The sequence below is a fragment of the Callorhinus ursinus genome, unplaced genomic scaffold, assembly GCF_003265705.2.
Source record: "Callorhinus ursinus isolate GAN/ISIS: 27379988/994484 unplaced genomic scaffold, GSC_fseal_2.0 scaffold1, whole genome shotgun sequence".
Lineage (NCBI taxonomy): Eukaryota > Metazoa > Chordata > Mammalia > Carnivora > Otariidae > Callorhinus > Callorhinus ursinus.
In genome coordinates this window covers 132,914,753-132,932,337 of record NW_027397063.1, presented here as the reverse complement: position 1 = coordinate 132,932,337, position 17,585 = coordinate 132,914,753, and the positions used below count along the sequence as shown (strand labels likewise).

Genomic DNA, 17,585 nt, shown 5'->3' with positions numbered 1-17,585 from the left:
TGTTAAATTGGAGGCCATGAGGCAGGACCACTTCACTTCCCCTTGGTCAAACACACCTGAGCCCCAAGGAACTACAAAGAAAAGTAACAAACCTTTATTTAAAAAAAATAATAGAATTAATAAGAAGATTTGGTAAGTTTACTATATACACCAAGAATATTTTCAGTAAGGTACAGCTCTCATAGATTCTAGCAGTGTTTGAGGGACAAGACAAGTCTAGGGTCCTCCTACTACACCACCTTTATAGCTCCCTCCCTCAATCTCATAGATTCTAGCCTTGAGTATCTGAAACTGAGAATGGAAAACATTTCACTCATAATAACTATAAAAATGAAAAAAAAGACATTTAAGATAGTTTCTCACAAACTTATTATTTGCATTTAAGACAATTCTAATTAAAAATCAAATTTCTTCCTTGAATTTCGATAAAATTATGTTAAAATTTTTGAGAAAGAATAACTCCTCAAGAATAACCAAGATAATTATGCAAAGTGAATGTATTGCCTTCTCAGGTGTCAATACCTGCTGTAAACTAGGGCTGGATAATATACCACTATGGACTAACCATAATTCATTTAGCCAGTCCCCTGACGATGGCTAATCATAGCTAAACTCAGTAAACATCCTTATACACATGTCCCATGTACTGGTACATATATTCTTGTGGGACAGACACCCAGGATCAGTGTTTGCTGATTGCTATTCATCTCTGAACTTAGCTGGGATAAGGAAAGGCTTTCTTGTTGCACTGTTGGCTGATGTACCTCTTCCATATCTTGCACAGTTTCTTTTTTTTTAATAAAGAGTATTCAAGGAATTTTCATCAGATGAACGTAAATAGGTATCCCCATTTTTAAAGAAATCTTCCTTTAAAATTTAGAAAGATTCCGACACACCGTCTTTGGGGTGATCCATGGTGGATGTTTTGAGGGCAGCTGTCCTGCAGCCTGCACACCCCGGACTGCCTCCTGTGGAAGCCTGAGCCAGCCATGTAGCTTTCTTCCTTTGTCTCATAACCATGTCCACCAACGGGAATGCTAATTCACCAGCTGCCCGCCTTAACAGATTCAAGAACAAGGGGAAAGACAGTACAGAAATGAGGCGGCACTGAATAGAAGTTAATGTGGAGCTGAGGAAAGCTAAGAAGGATGACCAGATACTGAAAGGGAGAAAATAAGCTCGTTTTCTGATGATGCTACTTCTCGACTACAGGAAAACCGCAACAACCAGGGCACTGTAAATTGGTCTGTTGATGACATTGTCAAAGGCATAAATAACAACAATTTGGAAAGCCAGCTCCAGGCTACTCAAGCTGCTAGGAAACTGCTTTCTAGGAAAAAACAGGCCCCCATAGACAACATAATCCGGGCTGGTTTGATTCCAAAATTTGTGTCCTTCTTGGGCAGAATTGATTGTAGTCCCATTCAGTTTGAATCTGCTTGGGCTTTCACTAACATTGCTTCTGGGACATCAGAACAGACCAAGGCTGTGGCAGATGAAGGTGCTATCCCAGCATTCATTTCTCTGTTGGCATCTTCCCATGCCCACATCAGTGAACAAGCTGTATGGGCTCTAGGAAATATTGCAGGTGATGGTTCAGTTTTTCGAGACTTGGTTATCAAGTATGGTGCAGTTGACCCACCATTGGCTCTCCTTGCAGTTCCTGATATGTCATCTTTAGTATGTGGTTACTTACGTAACCTTACTTGGACACTTTGAAACCTTTGTCGCAACAAGAATCCTGCACCCCAGATTCTTCCTACCTTAGTTCGTCTCCTGCATCATGATGATCCAGAAGTATTGGCAGATACCTGCTGGGCCATTCCCTACCGTACTGATGGTCCAAATGAACAGATTGAAATGGTTGTGAAAACAGGAGTTGTGCCCCAGCTTGTGAAGCTTCTAGGAGCTACTGAATTGCCCATTGTGACTCCTGAGCTAAGAGCCATAGGAAATATTGTCACTGGGACAGATGAACAGACTCAGGTTGTAATAGATGCAGGAGCACTTGCTGTTTTTCCCAGGCTCTTAATGAACCCCAAAACTAATATTCAGAAGGAAGCTACGTGGACAATGTGAAACATCACACCTGGTCCCCAGGACCAAATACAGCAAGTTGTGAATCATGGATTAGTGCCATTCCTCGCTGGTGTTCTCTCTAAGTCAGACTTTAAGACACAAAAGGAAGCTGTCTGGGCTGTGACCAACTATACAAGTGGTGGGACAGCTGAACAGATTGTATACCTTGTTCATTGTGGCATAATAGAACCATTGATGAACCTCTTAAGTGCAAAAGACACCAAAATTATTCTGGTTATTCTGGATGCCATTTCAAACATCTTTCAGGCTGCTGAGAAACTAGGTGAAACTGAGAAACTTAGTATAATGATTGAAGAATGTGGAGGTTTGGACAAAATTGAAGCTCTACAAAACCATGGAAATGAGTCTGTGTACAAAGCTTCATTAAACTTGATTGAGAAGTATTTCTCTGCAGAGGAAGAGGAAGATCAGAATGTTGTGCCAGAAACTACCTCTGAAGGCTATACGTTCCAAGTTCAGGATGGCACTCCCGGGACTTTTAACCTTTAGATCGTACAGCTGAGGCAGAAAATTTTTTGTTGTGTACTCTGTTTGGTAGAAGTTTGTCTTACTGTTTCTCTACTAAGAACTCTTTTTAAATGTGTTTTGTTATTGTAGCACTTTTTACAACGAAACCCTACTTGACCAGCTCCAAACTGTACAACCTGTATGAAGCTCCTCCTCTCAGTGGGTTTCTTCTTTCTTTCTTTTTTTTTTTAAAAGATTTATTTATTTATTTGAGAGAGCGAGAAAGAGAGAGAGAGTACATGAGGGGGGGAGGATTAGAGGGAGAAGCAGGCTCCTCGCTGAGCAGGGAGCCCGATGCGGGACTCGATCCCGGGACTCCAGGATCATGACCTGAGCCGAAGGCAGTCACTTAACCGACTGAGCCACCCAGGTGCCCCTGGGTTTCTTATTTCTATGTGGAATCGCCTCTCTTGCAGTGTCCTGTAAATAAAGATTAAATTCCACTCTTTTCTTTAAAAAAATTTCAGAAAGATTCCAAATTCAGGGAAGTTTTAAGAACAAAAATCTGTGCAAGAATTGAGTCTAAACTCTTCTTGTGTTTGGGGAGTTTTAGAAAATTCTTCAAATCAGTAAAATTGTGAATAGCCTTTAAAACATAGACTATCGACACATTAGTTCACTCCCAAAAACTCTTGTATTCTTGTACATAATATTTTTAAATATTATTCTGAGATATCTCAATCTCACATAAAAGAATAATAAATAAAATAATTATTACCCATGTACTGACTACCCAGCTTTGTCAGATCTTAGCAGTTTGCTACATTTGCTTTAGAATTGTAAAGGCAAACATTTTAAATACAATTTAAGTACCCCTGGGTAGTGCTTTCTATTCTCATTTCTTTTTCTCCTTCCCTCTCTTATCCAGAGGCAATCGTTACTCAGAAATCAGAGGTTATAATTTCCATGCAACTTATGTGGATTTTTACTACATTTATATGTAGTAAATAACATTTAGAACACAACTTCATGCTTTCTTACTTTATAAAAATAGTCACATACTATGTGTTATTCTTCTACCTGCCTCTTTAGACAGTATTGTTTCTGAAATTTATCAGGTTGATATCTGTAACTTTATCTAGTTGAACATCTATTTAATATTTTGCATATGAAATGGATCCATTCTCCTATTAAATGCACATTTCTATTGTTTCCAACTTTTTCCTATTATAGAAATAATTCTATAAACATTCTTAAACTTGTGGGTAGGTGGGAAAGTTTTCTAGGGTAGTAGTTTTCAAAGAGTGGCTTATAGTAGCCCAGAGATATCTGAGACCAGTTCAGATCTGCTGGACGAAAATTATTTTCGTAACTATGACATTATTTGACTTTTGCACTCTCATTCTCTCATAAACAGCAGAGTTTTTCAGAGACTACATGGTATGTAATATGTCAGCAGGCTGAATGTGGAAGCAGATATGAGAATCCAGCTGTCTTCTATTAAACTGGATATTAGAGTAATTAGAAAAACATAAAATAGTGTCACTTTCATACTGATTTTTTTTAATTTTGAAGAATAGAGTTGTTCTTCATCAAAATGTGTTATTTAGGTTAAGTAATGAATTTATTGTTGTTATTTTTAAGTGAATGAATGAATAAATATTTTTAAATTTCTTAGTTTTAATTTCTAATTTAATAAATATTAATAAACAAAAACAAAAGGAATTTGGTTCTCAGTGATTATAAAGAATAATGAATTGTTGAACACTACAACAAAAATTATGATTTACTATATGCTGGCTAAATGAACACAATAAAAAAATAAAATTAAATTAATAAAAAATAAAATAAAGTGTACTGACATAAAAAAACTTAAAGGAGTTTCAATAGCAAAATATTTGGGAATATTTGTGCATTTTGTATTGTGGGTTTTTGTGTGTATGTGAACATATGTTTTCATTTCTCTTGGGTGAATACCTACAAGTGGAATTTCTGGGTCAGGGATAGATGTATGCTAACCTTTAAAAAAAACTGTCCCATTGTTTTTCAAAGTGGTTATACGTTTTTACATTCCCTCCAGCTATTCATGAGAGTTCCAGTTCTTCCACATTCTTGTCAAATTTGCTTTTTAAATTTGTCTTTTTAATTTTAGTCATTCTAGTGGTTCTGAAATGATAACTTATGGTGGTTTTAATTTGAGGGATATCATTATAGGGACCCTTTCTCTGGGTTAAATTTGACATAGCTTTTTAAAAATGTGAAGACCCCAGGGAAAGTGTTACAGAAGGATCAACTCTGGTCTTTTCTCCCTGCTGAGAATGATTTATCAGGTTATTATCCTAAATGACAAAAAATGAGTCTATGGCCATACCACCCTGAACATACCCAATGTCATCTAAATTACAAATAATGAGAATAAAGGCAATCATGTGATTGCCAAGGTGGGAGGTATTGACCTTGATGAAATATGCACCAGAAAATATAGTACCTTCATATCATATCAACAGAGAGCATCGCTTTGGTTAAGGCTAAGTTTTCAGGGCGCCTGGGTGGCTCAGATGGTTAAGCGTCTGCCTTCGGCTCAGGTCATGATCCCAGGGTCCTGGGATCGAGTCCCACATCGGGCTCCTTGCTCCTTGGGAGCCTGCTTCTCGCTCTGCTTCTCTCTCTCTCTCTCTCTCCCTCTGTCTCTCATGAATAAATAAATAAAATCTTTTAAAAAAAAAAGGCTAAGTTTTCATGAGTGGATGTTTTAAATAGGAATGTTGGTCTGGGTGTATGGTAAATAGGATGCCGATGAGGCACAAAAGACTCAAGACTGGAAACTAGCTGTGTAGTGGAAGTGCTCTAGACAAAGGATCCAGGGGACTTGAGATCGAATCCTAGTCACTCTGGAAGGATTTTTACCTCTCTGAATCTGTTTGTCACAGGAAATATGTTGATGATGAAACCTACATTTCAGAGTGGTTGAGTGGATTGAATAAGATTTAGGTAATTACTTATTTTAATAAGATTAAAATAATGGGGGCCCCTGGGTGGCTCAGTCGGTTAAACGTCTTCCTTCGGCTCAGGTCATGATGGGATTGAGCCCCGCATCGGGCTCCCTGCTCAGCGGGGAGTCTGACTCTCCCTCTCCCACTCCCCCTGCTTGTGTTCCCTCTCTCGCTTTGTCTCTCTCTGTCAAATAAATAAATAAAATCTTAAAAAAAAAAGATTAAAATGATGGCATAGAGTGCCATGGATCTCCTATCAACTTGATCGCCAATCAAGTTAACATTTCCTATCCCTCTGTGCAATGGTGCCAGGAGGTTAGAAGATTGCAGACCCTTGGGCAGTGTGAAGTGTGAAAGAAATAGTAGCCCCTGCAAGTATGATGGCATTGAGTGCTTCAGGGCTGGAATGTGGGAGACAGCAAGTTTTCTGAAGGCAGGTGTGGCCAAGACTGGCTAACTCCTTCCTCATCCCATTTCCTTCTCCTCCTGGCCAGAGTTAAACCACATTTCTCACATTTCTCATTACAGTTACCTGTGGCCAAATGACTAAGCCCTGACCAGTGGAATGGGAGCACACGTGATATACGCCACTTCCATGCTTGGTTCATGGAGAACTTCTCATATAATCCTTGACTTTCTTTCCCCTTATGGGCTGGTCTGCTGAAGAGAACATAGTGGAGGCCCCTAACACCCCACATTGTGACAGAGGGACAAGAGGGAGGGAGCCTGGTACCCAATTTCCACACTCAAATTTTCATGAGCAAGAAATAAACTTTTATTATGTTAATTCAATGAGACATTGTCATTGTTCGTTACAGCACCCTCCTACCTTCGCTAATAAAGCAGGCACCGCTTATACCTTTCTGCAGAGCTGCCAGAGATTTAAACTGGTGCCTCTTGGGTGCTCAGTAAATACTTGTTGAATTGGTCATCAAGGAATAAACAAATAATTGATTAGAAAAGCAGTATGGGTTGAAGAGTGGACATATGAAGAAAACGTGTGTTGCTTTCTTTAATGAGATTGGTCAGACCTGGCCCATGGCAGAAGTAATTTTAATTTCCTTTCCCACTGGGTTTTAAAATTTTCTGCTCTCTCATGGGCCTATTAAGAGCCAGGAAAGCTGGGGAAGGTGACATCCAAAGGTTATTTATTAGCAGTCTGTTATTTCTCCCTTCAAGTCCAATTCCTCTCCTCTCCTTTAGAAGATTTTATTGCTATAAGGAGTGGCATCTGGTACCAAAATTTAAAAAAAAAAGTAAAGAAAAAGAAAGAAATCAAAACCAAAACCAAGCAAAATAATAATTAGATTAAAAAATATTTCCTGTGGTTTAGCTGAATCTGGGAAGGAATATCTCTAGCAGTCTGAACACCGAAGACAGAATGAATTTTGCAAAGTGCTGTGCAGACTAACCCTACTTATTTACTGGTTCTCACCTCCTTAATAATCCACAAACTAAATACTTCTCACAGAAAACCCAGCAGTGTCACCTTGCTTCTCCACCAAGATTTCATAGCCAAGAGCTGTAATGAGGTCTCCTGCAAGGGCAACCCCCATTATGTTTACCAAATATGTTATGGTATCTTTACTAAAAGATTCTTGTCAACAGTGTGTGTCTCTCTGGGCACAGTTTGAAGGATGAGTCAGTAAACTTACATCATATTTTTTTTTTCAATTAATCCTCCCTCCCAAGAAATGTGCTAATCTGTACTGGGCCTCCTTGTCGTTGGTGTGAATTATCTGATTTTTACTGTTTCCAAAAGCATTTTGCATATTCATAAAATGTTATCATTCAAATGTACAATATAAACCAGGGTGGGTTTCAAGCCAAAAGTAATTAATTCTGTTTCGGATAAATCAATTAGAATTGGAGTAGGGACTATATGCTGGTTTTGTCTTACTACTTCTGGAGAAGCATAAGCAATATACATAATTATGGACTGAAAATTACGTTAGATTCTTTACAAAGTCAGACATTTTCTGATTCACCTGAGTAACAGTAAGTTAGCCCTAGTACATAGGGATAAAGGCATGTCTAGCATTAAGAAAATTCTATATGAAAAGTCAAGCTTATGAAGGATTGTGATGATGGGGCAATTGTTTACATTACAAATTATTTATTTGCTTCATAGGACCTTGGCAATTTGTTAGTTATTTGACCGAATTGGTTAAAAAGCAAACTTAAAGCATGAGTCAGAAACCTTCTGTTGAAAAAAAAAAAAAGATAATAAATATTTTAGGCTCTGTGGACCATATGGTTTCTATCACAACTATTCAATTCTGTTTCTGTCATGTAGGTATGGAGCAAAATCAGCCATAGATAATAAATAAATGAACACGTATGGTCATGGAGCCCAATAAAACTTCATTTGTGGACATTAATTTGAATTTCATATAGTTTTATTATGTCATAAAGTAGTCTTCTTATGGTTTCTGTTGTTGTTTTGTTGCTGTTGTTTATGTTTTAGCTTCTGGGCCATACAGAATCAGGGGATGGCTGGATTTAACACATGGATTATAATTTGTCGCCTCCTGATTGAAAGTATTGTGAGGAAGTCTCAATTGGCAGAAGGAAAGCAGAATGAAATGAAGGTAAGATGCTTGATATCACAGTGTGTAAGGAAAATAGGAATCAACGTATACACTTAGTTTAGAATTGAGCATTAATTGCTGCAAGGGGCTTTGGCAGTGTGGTGCTGGGTGAGGAAACAGGCAGAGAGTGCTCCTGACCAGCTCTGGGGTGCATGGAGGTTGGGCTGACTCAGCCTGCAAAAGAACTCAGGTTAAAGCTCTTTCGATGTGTCTCTGTCTTTTCTTCTTTTTATTTGCTCCAAGCTCATGCTGAGGAGTGGATGGGATTTTGAGTACTTTCAGCCTCATCATTTTCCAATTTCCCTGTCAACTTAGGCAATATAATTTTTAGTCATGGGTGACTCAGAACAGGAAGACACATCACCGGATCTCACCTCCATGGATTCTGACTCCGAAGTGGTGGGATGGGGCCTACGAAATTAGCATGGTTAACAAACGACCCAGAATGTTTTGATGGGGGTGGGCAAAGTACTGATTACTCTCTTTTCTAGTCCAAGTCTGGCTTTTGTCTTTTCTTAGACCATTTTCATCTGCTGTTCCTTCTCATTGCTTAGTCTAAAGACTCAGCTGTGGCTTGGGTCTGGCTTCTTTGGGGGGACAGCTTATGGAATAGAAGCTCAATGTATCCTTATCTTCCACTGCAGCCAAAGTAATCTTTTCAAAATGCCATACTGCCCATGTGGATATGTTGCTAAATCTTCCTTTGTTTTTCCTTTGCATCTGGAATCAAGGTAAACTCCTTAACAAGGCCTGCTCAGTTTGGTTCCTCGAGCCCTCTACATTTTCATCCTGACCTCCATCCCAGTCACGCTGGCTACCTTTTCCTCCCACATCTTCTTCATGCCTCTTCCTGCCACAGGGCCTTTGCACTTTGCCTATTCCACTTCGCCTTCTCCTGGTTGATGTCTTCATGGGCTTCACATTTCACTTCAAGTGACATTTCCTCATGAAAGCTCTTTCTGACCTCAGCAACTATAAATGTGGCACTTGCCCTGGGGTCAAATTTACACTTGGGTTTTGGGTTTTTTTGTGTGATTATTTGACAAAGGTCTGTCTCTCCCACTAGACTGCAAGCTCCATGAGGACAAAGCTCAAGTTAATATTTGGCTGCCATGTGTATCTCCCAATGCCCAGCATTTTGCCTGGGTCAATAGTCATTTGTTGAGTAAATGAACAAGTGGATGAATGAATGAATGAGAGAAAACTGTGGCTTTGTGTTATGCTCCAGGCAATCAGAAAAACCAAATAAGTGTTCTGCAACTATGACAGACACTAAGCCTTCTATATGAAACCAACAGTGAGGAATCTGAGAGGGCTTCATGCCATTCTGCTGCACTATGAATGGAAGGAGCTTGGTCCCCAAACCAGCATGGTGCCACAGTTGATAAATGCACCACTGCCAAGGTCGGTAGAGGGGGCTGGGCAATGGCCCCAACCACAGCAGACAAATACAGAGGAGAACACAAGTAAAGGAGGAATAATTTCTTGAGAATGAGAATTATAATAAAATGAAGGTTACCAAATGCCAGAGAAAAGAGACAATGAGGTAGCTCAAACTTTATGCGCCAAATTTGTATGACAGGAGATATTGATTGGTACATACATTTTTTTGGCCAAAGTCAAGTTTAGGGGTCTGGATGCACTCTACCAAATTGTACTGGGGAAAATCAAAAGATGACAAGGCCTGATGTCTGCATGAATGTCTGATTCTAGATTTTCAACTTTTGACAAATATATATGATTATAGTTATGATATGTAAACTATTTGCATATGCTCTAAAAACATCTTTTAACTTATTTGTTTTTCCTGTAACATTGTCATTCAGCTTACATGACTGCTATGGAATGTAATCTATTTCTTTTAACAAACCATAGTCTTGAATGTCACCTAGTGAACCAAATATAGTCAAAATTATATTTGACACAATTTTTATCTTTTATATTTTATCACTTTCTTAACATTTAGCACCTAGTAGGTACTCAATAATGTTTATTGAATGCATAAACATAAAACATTATGTTGTTTGCTTATGGACAGAAAATAATCCTTTAGCTGGAGACTAAACCTCCATTTAACGAACTCAGAGAAACATGTGTGTTGGAACAAAACCTCTAAAGTCTCCTGTTTCATTCTCTTATCCCGTATCATTTTTTTCTAAATAGTTCCCAAAGGGAGGTACTGATAGGGTCTTCAATAATTTTTAGGGTTAACAATGCCACAGTCTCCCAGTGTCAGTGAGCTTCCCTACGTAGCAAACTGTCACAAACCTGGCAGCTTGAAACCACAATATTGATTATATTTCTGCGAGTTAGCCATCTGGCCTGGGCTCAGCTGGGTGGTTCTTCTGGACTCAGCCAGGCTTGCTTATGTACCCGCAGTACCTAAGCACATGGGTACTAGTGAGCTAGATGGTTGCTTCCTGAATTGGCTGGCTCTCCCCCCGGGCAGGGGGAGCACTCTCATCCTCTGGCAGGTTAGCTTAGGGGAACTGGGCAGCTTTCCAAACCATCACTTCTACTACATTCTCTTTGCCAAAGCAAGCCACAAGGCCACCCTAGAACCACTAGCAGGGAAGGTAGGTTCCACTTCTTGATGGCAGGAGTTGCAAAGCCATCTCACAAGTCCACCGATACAAGGAAAGGTGCTGGACTGTGGTCATTTCTGTAATCTGCCACATTCCCCAAGAACAGTTTTTCTTCACTATCAGGACTATTTCTCTACATCAGATCAAAATCATGTTTCAGCTCATTACCAGCTTGTGCTATTTACTCCATAAAGAACCATAGTCACTATCTTCTGTACAAAAGCTTTTCCTCAAGTTAATAGCATTAATTTGCCCTTGAGCTCTCTTTTATCGTCAATAGTATGTTTGATACTTTTTGGTTGAGAAATAGATCCTGGACAAAGAAGGATAGTTATATTTACTAGATACCTTCGAATCCTTGGAACACTCACACGTCTGAGAATAAATCCTAGCTTTGTCACTTACTTATGCTAAGTAATTATGATGATAAGTATAACCACAATAACAACAGCTAATGTTTAGATAGCACATAATAGTATCAGGCACTGTTCTTTTTTTTTTTAAGATTTTATTTATTTGAGAGAGAGAGGGAGCATGAGTAGGGTGAGGGGCAAAGGGAGAAACAGACTCCTCACTGAGCAGGGAGGCTGATGCTATGTGGGGCTCGACCCCAGGATCCTGGGATCATGACCTGAGCCAAAGGCAGATGCTTAACTGGCTGAGCCACCCAGGCGTCCAGTATAGGGGACTATTCTAAGTGCTTTACATTTAATCCTGACAATAAACCCCTGAGGCAGGTCCTATAATTATCATTCCCATTGTATAGAAAGGAAAGCTGCAGCACAAAAGTGTGAAGTCAAGTTTATATGGTCAGACAGAAGCAGAGTAGAAATTTGCCTGCAGGTAGCCTGGCCTCAGAGCCCATGTGCTGAACCACTACAAAGTACTGTCTCCTGTGTGACTCCGTACAAGTCACCCAACCTCTCTGAACCCACATTCCCACATCAGCAAAGTGGTGATGGTAATGCCTGCCCACAGATGTGTGGTGAGACTCAAATGAGCCAGTGTACCTGAAATATCTTGGGGAACTGCAAATCACTGTAAAAATGTAAGACATTGTTATTTTTATCATTAACCAGACACGGTCATGTGCTTCACTAAGAACTCGAGAAGTCCAAAGAATGCACAAATTGTTATATGGTTCCTACATGCTATTTAAATAAAGAAATGGATGGTGTCTGTTTAAATGCAAATCAGTTTGCAGTGTTAACGAAGTCGACATCGGTGTGATTTTGGGTTAACTATTCTGGTGTGAGGTCTTATTTTTCCACCAAATGCCCTCCCCATCGTGTTTTTCTGAAGATGAAGACAACTCCACCTGTGAAATCTGAGGGAGGATTGGGAACTACAGCTCCCCTTGAAGGCTGTGCACAACTTCCTTGTTTTGCTGGAAATTGTAGGGCCAAACTTATGCGCATTTCCCCCAACAAATATTTTCTAATTGCTATGTCCTCATCATCGTGAACCCAATTTACAGCACCAGGCATGCAATGTGTTATTTTTGGAGCAGTGCTGTATACACTGGAAAAAATTTGCACATGAGGGCAAAATAGAACAGACAATTGCTTTTGGGGACTGCACAGATTAGTACATCATTGCATACTAACAAAGTGCTAATTGCTCCTTTTGACCACAGGCCCAGTTTACAAAGCTTTTGCACAAATGTGCTCTGTGCACTAAATTACAAAACTAACACTGCATTATTTCTCAGTACAGCTTGCAAATTCTTGTAGGACAGTATGCATTAGCATTAATTAAACTGGAGAGAGAGAGAGAGAGAGAAAGAGAGAGGGAGAGAAAGAGATCGTGCACAAGCGCTAGAGAGAGGGAGATACTCACAATTTGGAAAGAACAGACCGGATGCTAATTACTCAAGTTACAAATGTTGCACTTGTTCTGGGATGATATTAGTAAAAGCAAACAGCATCTATTCTCCAGGCTTGCATTTGGGAAACACAGTTTCAGGTCTGCAGTAAAGATGAAAATTGGTGGTTAATAACTAAAATAAAGTAGTAGAAGTAGTAATAGTAGGAGTAATAGCTGACATTTATTAGTTACACTTAGTAAGTAGGCAGCACTTATTCTGTGGCAGGCCCTATTCAAATAGTTGTGCACACACCAACGCATTTATTCCTTACAATGACTCTAAGAGGTATAAGACTAAAGAATGGTCAATCTTTTAATAAGCTGACTACTGTTGAACCCCCATTCCATCCCACCCCTGTGACTCAGCTTTAGGCAGTTGAGTCTGAAAATGACAAGGATGACTCAAGCTTTGAAATCTCTGTGAAAACAGGAGTCACCTATTCCCACCCTCAGTGATCTTTGTTTTCTTCCAAATGCTAAGAAGCCACACTTAAAAAAATTACATTATTGCAAAATAGGTACAGAATCTTTTGACTTACTCAAAATAAATACTTCTCTAAATCTGATCCATTTCTGCTTAAAAAAAAAAAAAAAGCCCTGAGATAAGTTTCAATTAGCAATTAAAAGAGGAGTACATCACTGTATTTCCTTGTTTTCAGAAATCAAAAGTGAGGATATGATCAGGCAGACTTATAGTTATGAAGAAAACCTGTTTTCTTTTAAATCAGGCTTTAATTTATGAATGAGAAGATTGGCTGTACCTTGAAAGAAAAGTATGGGCATATCTGTTTCTTATTATTAAATAGCCAGGATCTTTCATGAAGTATGTGATGGCTACTCTCTGGGGCACAGATTTAAAAATTATAGCTTGTTCAGGTAGAGCAGAAAGAAGGAAACTGTCTGTGGGGAGATCACATTATCCATCCCTGGGCTAAGAATTAACGTGGGGAAATGTGAGAACACACTCTTTTTGGTGTTACCATATGTGTGAAGTAATCATAAAGTATAACTGTAATGAATCCAATTCTGAAAGTCCACTCTTCTGTGAAAAGAGGCGTCTTTTTTAGTATCTGGAGAAATGCAGATGATGGGAAATTCAGGCAAGAGGGGCTGGACTCAGGCTGCCAATTATACTTGTCCTGCAAAAGAACTCAGAGTCAGAGGTAGAATTCTGATCAGAGAATGAAGTACAGTGGTGGGTTTGTCGAACAGGATGTAGTCCCTCCTGTCATTTGGAGGGGAAATTAACTTTGAGGTTGACAGAAATACCCGAACTGCTTTATATGGAACAACAGGTGTTGTGAGTGGGAGACTTAAAAGGACTCCTTTGCCAGATAAGTTTGGGAAACCATGCATGCAGTATTTTCTCCTGGAAATTTGCAAGGCACACAAACATACAAGAGGTTCCAAGGAGCCCTGCTTCTTATTTAAGTTCGCTTTAAAAGAATTCGCACAAACTAGTATTCTGTGAAACTCAGTTCAGGAAATGGTAGAGAATTTTTGAAAAAGTATTTGATTGTGGAAAGAAATGTGTTCACTTGACAGGTAGGTTGGGTTGCCCACACAAAAGGAGTAAAGAAGCATACTTCATTAAAAAGTACAGCCATAATACTTGGCAAAATAATGTACTTCAGGCCAACTGAAAGAGACTAAGCTGAAAAACTAGGGGCAAGTTAAGAGTCCTATCCAGGAAGGAAGCCAATCAATTGCTTGACTTTAAGAAACTAAACTGAATTGCTTGACTTAAGAATTAAGTAATCTGTGTTAAAAAAAGGTCATTTTTTTCCCTGTACCTTTGTCTGAATATGTGTGGGGACATGGCGGTGGTGGTGGTGAGGTGTGTAACTCTACCTTCAGTTTCCTTGTAAATGAAGTGTTTGTCCATATTTTGCCAAATTCTAAAAATTCTTTCTTAGATTAGGGGAATTTGGATGGAGAAGGATTATATTTTTGTACAGATGATTACAAAATCTGACTATTGGGAATCAAAAGTCCCCGGCTTAAATTCTTGATCAACATGGCAAAGGAAACCAGGGTACCATGAGTCCATTGCTTTACCATACACAGAGCCACAGCCAAAAGTCAGAGAGAAACTGGATTGATAGAGAGAAATGAAAACATGACTAAGGGAGCAGGAAGTTAGAACTGCCCTCTTCCCACCTGGGCTTCCCTTCCTGATCTCTTTCTGCTTGAATTACTGATGCCTTTACTGATGCTTTGGAAATTCTCAACTCCCACAGAAGGGAATAGGGGATTTCTGCTGCCCCACTCTCCCTTTTTCTTCTTGTCTTTGTTCAGTTTGTGGCCCTAGTGCCATGCTGATGCTGAGCTGTCACTTCGGGCTTGTTAGTCAAATTATGGTGATTAATGCAAACAGCCAACATGAACTTTGGGCTGCTCAGATGTTAGATAACCCATGAGCTGGCAGGGAGCCATCTTTCTACATATCCTAAATGACTCAGACATCTTTCAACACCAAAGAAGGTCTTCCTCAAGCACAGAACTCTGATTCTTAAGTGACTCAGACACCTTTCAAAACCGAAAGACAGCCTTCCGGTATTTGATATAAATTTGATGGCCAAGTTCTTTTCAGATGATAAAATTAATGAGACTGTTTAAAAACAAATGGCTTCTGGTGAAAAGGGTTGTATTCTATGGACTTCTATTACATACATGATGCTGATTCTTTCTAGAAGTTTTTCACACATTCCAAGCCTCCATCATCTTTTCTTCTAAATGTGGTCATTTTCTTTAACTCAGTTTGAGAAGCAATTAAGAACCCACTTCTATCTATGGTTTAGCTTTTACATGTGGTAAATGATGATGTGTCCATTGTTCTCCTAACTTGAAGCAGATGTTCTGGGGACTAATAAGAAAAATAAAATAAATATAAGATACTTAGAACTTTGTAAGAAACTTCCTATAGAAATTTGAGAAGCTGTGGTTTATTACATAATATGGAATCCTCAATTCTGAAATTCTTTGGAGAATATGTCACCAAACTTTCTTATCTAAGATGAAATTAGAATTCTCACCACAAAGGATTTCCTGCCTAGATGGAGGTAAAGAAGCCAACTATGAGAAAGATGTTCCATTAACATAAACTGAAGTTTTATTTCTGGAGGATACCCTATGAAATCAACCACTTCCCTTACAGTACCATTTTATGATTCTATATGCTCAGAAGAGCCAAGTAGGGAAAATTTTGATGCAGTTTGTTTCGTCTGTTTCTTTCCTGGAGGCCCATCATCCAAGACTAGACTTACAGACCCTTCTCCCAACTGTAGAAGACCTCTAATGTTAATTGTATAGGACTTGGACCCCAAACTATTTCCTGCCCTTCCCCAAGAATAGAAGGGTTTCTTCTTCTTTTTTTTCCTTCTCTAAATGCAAGGGGGTTTCACCTGTACCGTTGGGGTGACATGGTTTGTTGCTTCTCCTCTAGCATCTTAAGATTTACATTCTGTAGGATAAAAAAGTGCAGATGGGGTTCCATTCTTTTCTCCATCAGCAGCTGCTCCCATCTTCCAACCTTTTATGTGAATGAGGGGAAATTTCTCAAATGTCTGAGTATCCCACATGTTCTATACCGTCATGATTGCCCTCACATAATCTTTGGCAATTTGTTAACAATTTTAGTTGAGTTCTTTATGCCTGCTTGTGTGGTACCCAATATCTTCATTTCATCATCTAATACAAGTAAGCCAAAATTCTTATCCCATCTTTCCATGGAGAAGCCTCTCTTTCCTTGGATTTCAGGCTCCTTGTTTACCCTACAATCTCAGCAATCTGAGCAGTTCAAGAAAAGTGAGGGTTTTGTAATTTATTCAGATTTTTCTTGCTGTTAGTTTAGCAGGGATTTTATCTCTAGTTCCCTACATCATAGGCCATAGTGGAACTCTGAACCATGATTTTTTTTAAGGGTAGGGAATGGGTCAGGAAAAGGATGAGAAGTCTTCATTCACAGACATGTTTCCAGCAGAACTTGCAAACCATGCAATTTTGGACCATGAATCTGAACTTGAATTGGTCTGTCAGAAAGGGAAGGGTTATTCTCTTACTTCTAGATTAGTTTGAAAATGTCTTGAGAAGCTAGATTGGTTCCAATTTCAATCTAATTCCCAGCTATGTACCCTCAGCTGATCCAACAGCTGGTGGTAGGTAGTAAGCTTGCCCTCTGGTTCCTGATTACTATAGTGAATTTTCAAACTATTTTACTCACAGTAGCCCAGCTTCTCCTGGTGTGTGTCTGTAAATGCAACCTAGGCCATCTGGTCTTTCCTCCTGGGTGGCCAAATGTTATCTTGCCTACTGCTTTCATTTGTTAACATTGTGTGCTCCTGAAATGATGCCTCTGCCTGAATGGAAGTGAAAGGATAATAGAGTATGAATGAGACAATAACAAAAACCAGTGCTGCTGTTTATTAAACACTGTCACAAACCAGGACTATGTGAAATGCTTTATAGTACTATCTCATTTGATGCTTATAACAAACCTTTGGGTAAGTGCTATTATTATCTCATTACAAATATAAAGAATCAATAAATGAACTCATTAAATGGTGGTGGGAAAAATAGACAGCCATATACAAAAGAATGAAACTAGACTACCCACATACACTTTACACAAAAATTAACTCAAAATGGATTAAAAACTTGACCTGAAACCATAAAACTCATAGGCAACAATGTAGGCAGTAAGCTCCTTGACACTGGTCTTGGCGATACATTTTTGGACCTGATTCTAAAAGCAAAGTCAACAAAAGCAAAAATAAACAAGTGGGACTACATCAAACTAAAAAGCTTCTGTACAGCAAAGGAAATCATCAACAACAACAAAACAGGCAACCTACTGAGTGGAAGAAAATAGTTGCAAATCTTATATCTGAAAGGAGTTAATATCCAAAATATATTAAAAAATTCATACAATTCAATAGCAAAATCTCCAAATAATCCAATTAAAAAATGGACAGAGGGTCTGAGTAGACATTTTCCCAAAGAAG

At 39.0% G+C, this 17,585-nt stretch overlaps 1 pseudogene; it reads left to right on the top strand.

The window, feature by feature from the left end:
- The first annotated feature begins 1,018 nt into the window (after positions 1–1,018).
- LOC112823071 (importin subunit alpha-1 pseudogene) lies at positions 1,019–2,691 on the top strand (annotated as a pseudogene).
- The last annotated feature ends 14,894 nt before the right edge of the window (positions 2,692–17,585 follow it).